The sequence below is a fragment of the Apteryx mantelli genome, chromosome 5, assembly GCF_036417845.1.
Source record: "Apteryx mantelli isolate bAptMan1 chromosome 5, bAptMan1.hap1, whole genome shotgun sequence".
Taxonomy (NCBI): domain Eukaryota; kingdom Metazoa; phylum Chordata; class Aves; order Apterygiformes; family Apterygidae; genus Apteryx; species Apteryx mantelli.
Window position 1 is genome coordinate 28518279 of NC_089982.1, and position 9865 is coordinate 28528143.

Sequence of the window (9865 nt, forward strand, 5' to 3'; positions counted from 1 at the left end):
CCACAAATCCATTTCACGGTGAAATGGATTTAAACGCTCCAACCCTGTGAGCACTTTTGAGCCATCACTAGCTCTTAAAAAAATCAACCTGTCTGATAAATGTTTCCTGAGGATAATATTCAGCCTTGTACCAGTTATCCTGTGGCACACTGAATATAAGATACTGGAATTTTAACTTTGGAAATGGGGAATACCCAGTGGGGAGTGGGGTATTTGTTGTGTTTGTTTTTCTTTTTCTAGCTCTGCAAAGGCTCTAGATAACCTTCTTAAATGTGCCATCTTTACATGTAAAAAGTATCATAATTTTCAGTTGCTTTACCATATTTGGCCACAATTCTTAAGGAACTGAGGCTGCTGGGATATCACTACCTTGTTTCCTTTCTGGCAATGTTGTCCTTTCTCTCTTTTTTCCCTTATCACAGCAGCTTTTAAATCCTTTAGCCAGTTTCAGCTGAACTAGACAGAGGAGCAGATGGTCTCAAAAATATACTGTATTCTTGCAAGTTGTGTGGACATGAACAGTTGGATAGAGAGCCTCATGAAGAAGAGGAAAGATCATCTCAGCTCTTTGAAAAGCATTGGATGCATGCACTTCAAATCAGTACATGCAGCCTCTTGACCTTAGACGTTGACTAGGAAATTAGGAAGTGCATGGGACTGAAGGATTGTAAGATGTTGTGGCAGAGGTTAGCCTAGGTGTTATAAGACTATGTCATATTGCTATCTTGAGGTAAGAGTCTTGGGAAAGGGAGTGTATGCATAAAATACAAATTTATGAGGAACCTATTTCGTTAGTCTTACTGCTCTTGGAAAAACTTATGAAAATTCTTCTTTTCAACAGTAACTTGTGACAAAACTTAAGTTACCTGGAGTTGGAGGCACAACTCTGACTCTTGCTCTACAGATATTGAGACTTCAGTTTTTAAAAGTTCTGATAAAACATTTTAGGGCTGTATAAGCAAACTATTCTATCCTTGCATAGACATGCACAGTATTACACTAGGTTTAAGGGGGTTAATGAAGGTTTGTGTAATCTGTTTAATTTACTGTGTATTTTTCTTCTATAAGAGACCTTCATTCTCAATAAAGTGTGAAGAAAAAAAAACCTTTTGAAACAACCCTATTATGCATCTTCTCTTCTTTGAGGCTATTAGTTGTGGGATTGGTTCCCATCATGCTGTATTGGTGGGGAGAGTTAAGCACACCTGTTTGCTAACACCTGTTAGCTCTTTCTCTTCCTGCCTTTTCCATAAATATCCCCAAATATGCTTGCAGTAAGAAACATCTCTAGATTTTGGGTCATAAGCTTGTTCCATGCTTTAATTGTTGCAGAGCAGCAGCACACAAGCTCCTCATTTGCTTTAAGACTCTATTGCTTCAATTCTGAAAACCTAAAATATCCAATGCCAGTCTAGAAAATAGCGTAAATGACCCTCTCTAATCTGTCCAAAGCTTTTCTTTACAGTAACTTTTCTGTTTCTTTGAAACTGCAAAGTTCTCAGGTTTTTTTGAAGGTTTTCTTGATTCAGCTTTCTGGGAATTATCAGATCTCCTTTCATTGAGTTTTTTCATTTCTAGGACCCATCTGTGCTGGGTTTTGTTTTTTCTCCATGTTGTAGATATTTTTTTCTTGTATGTTTGTATTTCTGTTAAATTAACTCATCATTCAGGAACAGTGTACTAGTTGAATAGTTTTGGTGAGCAAATTAGTTGCAGAATTACAACATAACTGCACTATGTGCCCATGCTCTGAAAGAGCAATTTCTGGAATGAAAAATGTGGTTCAGTTTCATAGGTCTTTTTAGATGAAATCTTGTTTTCAGGTTTGCTGAGTATTCTTACATGAGCTGGAGAGGGAATGGCTTCTCTGGTTAGTCTTCAAGTCATTTTGTGTTACTGTAGAGATTACAAGTTGTAGGTATACATGTGACAGTCAAAAAGGGGCTGAGGCTTTCTGTTTAAAAAGCTTCTATTGGTCTTTACTTATCTAGGCTGTTTGAAAGACTGAACAATATCATTTGGACAACCAATAGAACAGACTATCATAGACTTTATTGTAGTCCACAGACTAGATCATTGTGTAGTAACTTGGTGGTTGTTGTCTTTATTTTTTGTTTAAAATGGTGAAGTGATTTGGGCTCTGTCAAGAGGCTTTATTTTCATGGCCCCCTTATTTGATATGGATCAGGGATATGAAAGAAATGAAACCTCACCTTGTTAGACACAACTTAAGAAAAGCTCTAAAGTCTCCCTTTGAAATCCTGATGTTACACAATTAGCAAGAACTTACCAACTGTCACGTACATACTAACCTTAAAAGTAACTGCAGTGCAGACTGGAGTAGGAGTTTGCCTCAGTGTCTCTGGTATTCCCTATAGCTTCCTTAGAGTAGCATCCCAAAGGACAGGGAAATCCTGTGGTTCAGAGCTACTTGCCCATCCTGAGCAATTTGATTCTAAGTGAGTAGGTTAGTGCCTGATGGTAGTTTTCAGTGAACACCTATCAAGAGACCCCAGGTGGGAAAGTTCTGCCTGCAGCTGTTACTGCCAGTGCCTGGGAAAAGGGAATCTGTGTAGCAGGGAGCAGAAGGAGCCCATGAAGAGCCTTTTGAGTAGAGACAGGGAAACAACCCATGGGAATGATGAAGGACTGGCGGTGGGGTAGTGCCCATTTAACTCTGTCCTTCTTGGGAAGAAAAGTAGAATGATTAGGTAGATGATTACATCTGAAGTTTGTCTGTCTTTGCCAGATTCTTATGTAAGGCAGCTTGTTCTTCTTTACTTGAATATTCTTCTTTTGAAGCAGCACCTTTGTAATTGGCATGTGTATATTACAAATCATTATATTAGTAACTACAGTAAATTATTAGTTTGTATTGGCTTAAAAACAATGCCTAAGTAAATTCTAATCTGTCTAAAATACCTCTAGGCCTGATTCTACTCACAAACAGTATTATACTGATATAACCTGTGTGACTTCAGTAGAGTTGTACTTCTTTTGCACTGCTCAGAGTGCAGGACTTGACCAACCTGTATTTCTAAGCCTAATATTAAGTTAGAGAACCAGTGTTTTTGATCTGTTGGATGATTTTTTTGGGCATATTGTTACTTGTGTTTATTTATAGCTTGTACCCCATATGGATGAATAACACTGTACTGCATGCTTTGTCTTTATGATTAAGGAAATTGTTCAAAACATCAAAGTGAATCGCTGCCTGCAATGTATCAGTATAGAGCACTGCTCTGTAACAATTCAATTATGAAAACATTGACAAAGATGGTAAATGTTATTTATAACTGACAAAAGTTGTTTGGCTGTGTTAACCTAAGCATTGAGTGTAAAAGTAGTAAATTGATACAAGTCTGGAAAAAACAAAGGGTGTCTGTCTGGATTTTCATTTTTGCTGCAGGGTATGTTGCTGAGCCTGTCCATCATATCAGGCCTGTCAGGTACTGGATACTTCTCTATTATTCTTAATTACAGTGCAGAAAAAAGTTGCTGTAGTTCTTAAGTGTATAGTAATTTTGTGTCACTAAGTTTCTCACAGTTAGTTTAATTTTAAAAACCTATATTAAAAGTGACTAACAGATACTAGAAATAAATGAACTTCAGTTCCCTGTTTCTGACCTTTTCAGCAGAAGCTTCTGCACAAGAGAGAAGAGACAGTTTCCACAAGCTTAATGTCAGGGTGAGCTGTGAAAGCATGAGGACAAAATTCACTTCTGCTTCTGGTTTAATCTAAGATGTTACGTTCTGTTGTGAGAACGTTGATCCCAAAGAGAAGCAGAAGAGAAAGACTAGTGGAAAGCACTAGTCTTATTTAGAATTACAATTGAGATAAGAGTTATATTTCTGTTTCCTACAAAGCACTCTAACTGGCCTGGTTCTTTTCCACTGTGGTGAGATAATTCAGCAGAAACTTTGAATTAGTTCTTATATTCTACTCCAATAAATCCTCTGTCTACAGGGCCACAGAACTATGTCTTAAATTGTTTGTGCTATTGTGTCATTTGAACTACTTTAATGAAGTGCCAAGCAGTTTTGCAGTTTCTTAAATTTTTTTCAAATGAGCAATTGAGTCTGACTGCAGAGTTGGATAGTGACAATGTCTTGGGAAATGATTAGACTGATTAATGTGGAAAATAATACTAGGCTTGATGAATGAAAAATATACCTGTAAAGAGAGAACTTTGGTTTGTTTCAATAACTTTAAGTGCATTTCTAACTCCTTGTGACAGTATGTTTATCACTTATGCACTTAAACATTAAACATTAAATTCAGACTTTCTACATTACTCAGCCCTCCTTGTTATGTCAGTGAATCTTTACAGATTTGGGATTTGGAAACATCTCAAGATAGTATTTCCAAAGACCTTGTTTTTAATGCTTCTTGCCACTAGGTGGAAGAAGAAGGTTATGAAAACTGTGCCTTGGTGCTACCAGCCCAGTTATCCTTAACCAGATCTACTCCCTATTTTCTTTTAGAAAAAGATGTTTGTCTTACTGATGATGGCTTATTTTGAGTTCTTGAGACATCTTCACCCAAAAAAAAAAATAATTATACCATGCACTGTGGTTACAATTCTAGTGTTTTTTCCCTATGGTAATGTTTTTTATGAATAATTGTGAGACAAAATTACCATAAGATACAATATAATTGTGAGACAAAATTACCATAAGATACAATCAAATAAGGTGAATGACAGTAATATAAAACATAGTATTTTGATACACAAAAGATTTGAATATTCATTTGCTTTTTTCCCAAATGTCTTAGATGGTCTCTTGCAAACCTTCCAAAAAGGCTATAAATACTTAATTCTGAGTAATAAATATTTTCTTAAATATGAACTGTTTTGTAAGAGTTGGTGGACTTCAAGTGTGAAGTTTGAGAGGTGCAAATACTTGAGTGAAGCTTAGAAGAGAGGAATGTGAAAAAATCTGGACACAGCCTCAGGTGGATAGAAGAATTGTTGTTCTTTAATATAAAAATGAAAAAACAAACAAACAAACAAAATTTCCTTTAAAGAAAACTTGGCTAGTAGTGAGTCCTACTGGCAGAAGTCTTTTGCCTCTCAAACGTGGAGAGGGAGACCCTTAGGCTTGCGGCAGTAAAATCTAACACTGCAGTGACACTGCAAAGTTTTTGAGGGAAAAACTCTGGGAATAAAATTTTGCTGATATTGTATGTTTTTAATAATTTCATTTAATAGGGTATCTTTATGGCAGGTCAGATGTCATCTAGTGTGCTCTAACTTTATGCTTGATCACGCGTTCTATTTGCTGTGGCTGGCATAGCTGCTGTATTATCTGTTCTAGTTAACTCCATGTGCTAGACTAATTCTGTTGAAATCAATGTGATTTTTTTCTCTAATAGTGAGAATTAATTTTTTTATGGAAATAACTTTATTCCACATGTTTAAAATTACATGCACCCACACACCCCCTCACCCACCATTCTCTTACATAAAATAGTCCCAGTGATCAATGCAACTATTAACAAAATAAAGCAAGTCACGATACACACTCAGTAACCAGCAAGGGTAACCCTTCAAGTTGACTAAACAAGATGAACTGAGGTAACACGGGCTCTAAAAGTCCTATATTTGGCCAAATTAGGATTTTGGCCAAATGATAAAGATCATCTTTATCATCAAATGATATCTTGTCTTATAAAATGATAAAGATCATCATTTGGCCAGATGATAAAGATCATCTTGCAAGCCTGATGGTGGGCATGCTGGAGTAATGCAACCCTGGGGAATTTAGTATAATTTAAATAACTTTTCAAGGCTACCTCAGTTAAATTGAAGGCCTCTTCACCTTCCTTAGCACTTCCTGACTAAAAGAACATGGACAATTTTAGCTACCTTTGCTGCTCTTCCCCTGTCTGAGGTGCCTTTCATGCCTCTGAAAGGCACTGCTCAGTGTTACACTTGTATTTTAAATTCTAATCGTGTAAAATGCTTTCAAAATATGCACAGCACAGTGCCTAATTTACTGCACATACAGTTTAAAAATATTCTTTCAAACTGTCAAATCCATCTCTAAAGTGTACTTCATTGTGTTTAATCACAGTGCATTTACAAGAATGCTTTTGGAGTTTGATAGTTAACCCACATTTCTTTTATTAATGATTCCTTTGTTTTTTTCTTTCAGTAAATGCTTTAGTTTACTACTGTGTCTCTGAACGGTGCTTAAGCAAAAGTACTGGAAAGTGATTTAAGTCTGATAGAACCCTTATTTACACTGGTTGTACTAACAGCTATGCACATGCTCATGCAAGTAGTCCCAGTGAGATCAGTGCAACTATTAATGTAAGAAATTGTATTGCAGTTAGGCCTTTTCCATTTGCTTGTCTATCTGTTGAAATCAGAGTATCAATATTGTTGGGAGAATTCCATTCTAGAAGCTAGTCTCTACTAACACACTGCTTGGAATTGCTTGTTTTCTTTTCTCTGGCTTAAAGCAAACAAGAGCCTTACCTAAAGGTTCAGTGGGAGGATTTTATGTAATGGTCCAGGAGGCACTGTTTGTATCTGCACTGGCTATGAATATATCAAATGATATGTTTATAGTTAATTTCAGGAATAATGTTAAGAGTACTACCAAGTACATAAATACCACTTATTGTGCAGTATATTTGCAAATATAAATATATTACTAACACACTTGGTAAAACAGAACTAACTACATTTTGTTAAAATAGCACTGAAATAAAATGCAAATTACTGTGCCTTCACTGCTGTTTTAAAACCAAGTTAGCCAGCCTAATTTAATACTATGCCTTTCTTGGAATATGCAGTATAGTCTTAATTTCCTTGCTGCCTTTTTTTTTATGTGTAACCTTTTTAAAATACAGAAGTGCCCTCTGCAGAACAGATTTTTAGCCAGTTTAATCTTGTCTTTCATTTCATGAGTTTCTTCTTGAATTCAGTCACCACAGGCAGCAAAGTTTATATCTTGATGTCAGTTGTAGCTGTCATAAAATTATTCATCCCCTTAATTCTAGGCAATGTAATTGGTTCCCTTCTTACTGCTGAGTTTGCTTCTGTCAGCAAATTAAACATTGTAGAAACTAGTACTTTCTCTTTCTCAATGCTTTATAGCTTACATAAACCATGGCATTTATATTTAATTGTGCCTGGCACTTCAAATAATTAGTTCTTGTTTTTAAGTTGCTTATTACTTTCCTAAATGTTAACAGGTTGGTCTGGGGTTTCTTATGCCAGGTATCTACTTCAAACTTTTTTTTTAATATCAGCAAAATCACTTAGCTGTTTGAGCAATATGTTTCATGATGTTGGGGGGAAAATGTTGGTATTGTACTTTCTTAAAATCTTATGACTTTTAGAATGAGGCCTTGAGACTTGATGAAAGGCCATATTGTCATCAGGAGGAGACAACCAGGAGGATTACAAAAATTTTGTAATCTTTGTGAAATGGAACTTTTCAAAAACCTGTTCTGACCATCCTCAGTTTTCTGCAACTTGACAGGTGAATTCTGTGAAGATTCTGACACTAGGAATATACCATTGGCCAGTAGAGTTGCCAAGTTTTAAGTTGTTCTGTACTGAATTGTCATCCTCCCTCTCAGTGGTAGGGAGGCCTGTTCTTATTCTTCCTTAGGCATTTCTATGGATAAAGGCTACTGTCCTGAATGAACTTTGTCCTGAACACTGTAGCTGTTCCTATATCTGGAAGCCCCAGCTGAAGGATTTGCTTTGGAATTTCCCGCAGTTGCTTCTTGTTGCTTAGAAGTTACGCTAGAACTGTGCACTGGAACTGAAGGGCAAAGCAGCTCTTTTTACTGGTGTTCTCGTGCTGAACCAAGGTAATGAGATGTGGAAGAAGAAAGCTGCAGGTTAGTATTCAGGAAGTTGGAAAGGTCAGTCTTAGCTATTGTGGGATGAGAACAAACTATGGAATGAAGAGGACATGGGAGAGTGAATGGGACATGGAGCTGCAAGGGAAAGCTAATACTGGGAAAATGATACAGAGGTAAAGGCAACTGCACAAGAAATCAAAAGGGGATGGCTGGGGAAACATGACTGAAGAACTAAAGGAAGGCATGGGGGAGTAGACTCAGCCTGGGAAAAAGTCTGGGGGGAGTCAGGGGAAAGCACTTGGAGGGAAGAGAGGAGATGAGAAATGCAGATAGGGCCAGGACAAGAACAAAGAAAAAGGATCAGTAACTTCTTAGAGGATGTTCTCTTTAGATCCAGGAATATAACCACATTCTACTGCTGTTAGATCCACATAAAGACCAAGAGCAGACTGTATCTTTTATAGTCTGTTGGTGGACCATGAAGAGGATAAATAGCCTCTCGTTGCTATCACTTTTAACCTGTACTGGAGACTTTAACCTGATAAAGTCAGTATGATTATGTAGAGGTGGAATATGGGGCAGGGAGGAGGATTAAATCTAAGGAATGATGTGAAAGGATTTGAATCCTTTCTCCTTGTATGTATCATGACAAATTTTAATTACATTATCATACAGTTTTTACATCGTCTGTCATATTGAATATTCAACGTAAATATTGAACATTATAGCTTTGTTTGTCACCTAACAAATTATTTACTGCACATAAACTATGCTGTGATATAAACTCTTATTTTTATAAGAGGTTTCCAAGATGCTCATCACTCTCATCACTGTGGTATCTGGTATCTTTGCAAGCATTGCTTAATTAATCTTATGAAGTTGAGAAAATCCTGTGGCATTATTACTTTATAGATCATGAAAAGATGCTTCTAAATTAGTGTCAATGTTGTTCAGTAAGTTTCAGTGTCTACTTAAAGATGTGTGTAGTCTGGTATTTTAGTTACTACAGTGTACTTACCCTGTAGTTACTTAACTCTGCTGCTACTGAGGATGATTTCTGCAGTTTAGAGGCTCAACTCTTCTTTTTGGACATCAAGTGCTTCAGATTAGAGGTCTGGAGATTCATTAGTAGTCAATTGTGAAAAGTTGCGTTTAAATGACTACCACATCAGAATTCTGTGTCAGAGGAAGAAATACAATTCCATTTACCAAGATATTCAACTTACTGACCTGTGATTTCACACTTTGTTGTGTGTATTCTTCCCAGTTCCTGCAATAAATGCAGAAATCTTGATGGTAACAGGCTTCTTCCCTGCATACTGTCCATCATGTGGAATGAGAGCACTGAATAAATGTGATAATCATATGATTACACCCAAGAACCTGAAAATTATGGAATATACACGAGCAACCTTAGCTAAAGTTGCGGAGCACTTGGTCAGTGGATTTCTATGCTCCTTTATTCTTTGGATCCCTTGTCTCTCCTATAGACTCTTTTGCCTTGGGGACAATAAGTGAATACTTCTCTTAGGGTAAGATGATACCAGACTGTATGACAGAAATCACTCTTCAGACTAGCACTGTCATGTTTTCTCTCTCCGCTCTCAAGTAGGTCTCTCTCCGCTCTCAAGTAGGTCTCTCTCCGCTCTCAAGTAGGTCTCTCTCCGCTCTCAAGTAGGTCTCTCTCCGCTCTCAAGTAGGTCTCTCTCCGCTCTCAAGTAGGTCTCTCTCCGCTCTCAAGTAGGTCTCTCTCCGCTCTCAAGTAGGTCTCTCTCCGCTCTCAAGTAGGTCTCTCTCCGCTCTCAAGTAGGTCTCTCTCCGCTCTCAAGTAGGTCTCTCTCCGCTCTCAAGTAGGTCTCTCTCCGCTCTCAAGTAGGTCTCTCTCCGCTCTCAAGTAGGTCTCTCTCCGCTCTCAAGTAGGTCTCTCTCCGCTCTCAAGTAGGTCTCTCTCCGCTCTCAAGTAGGTCTCTCTCCGCTCTCAAGTAGGTCTCTCTCCGCTCTCAAGTAGGTCTCTCTCCGCTCTCAAGTAGGTCTCTC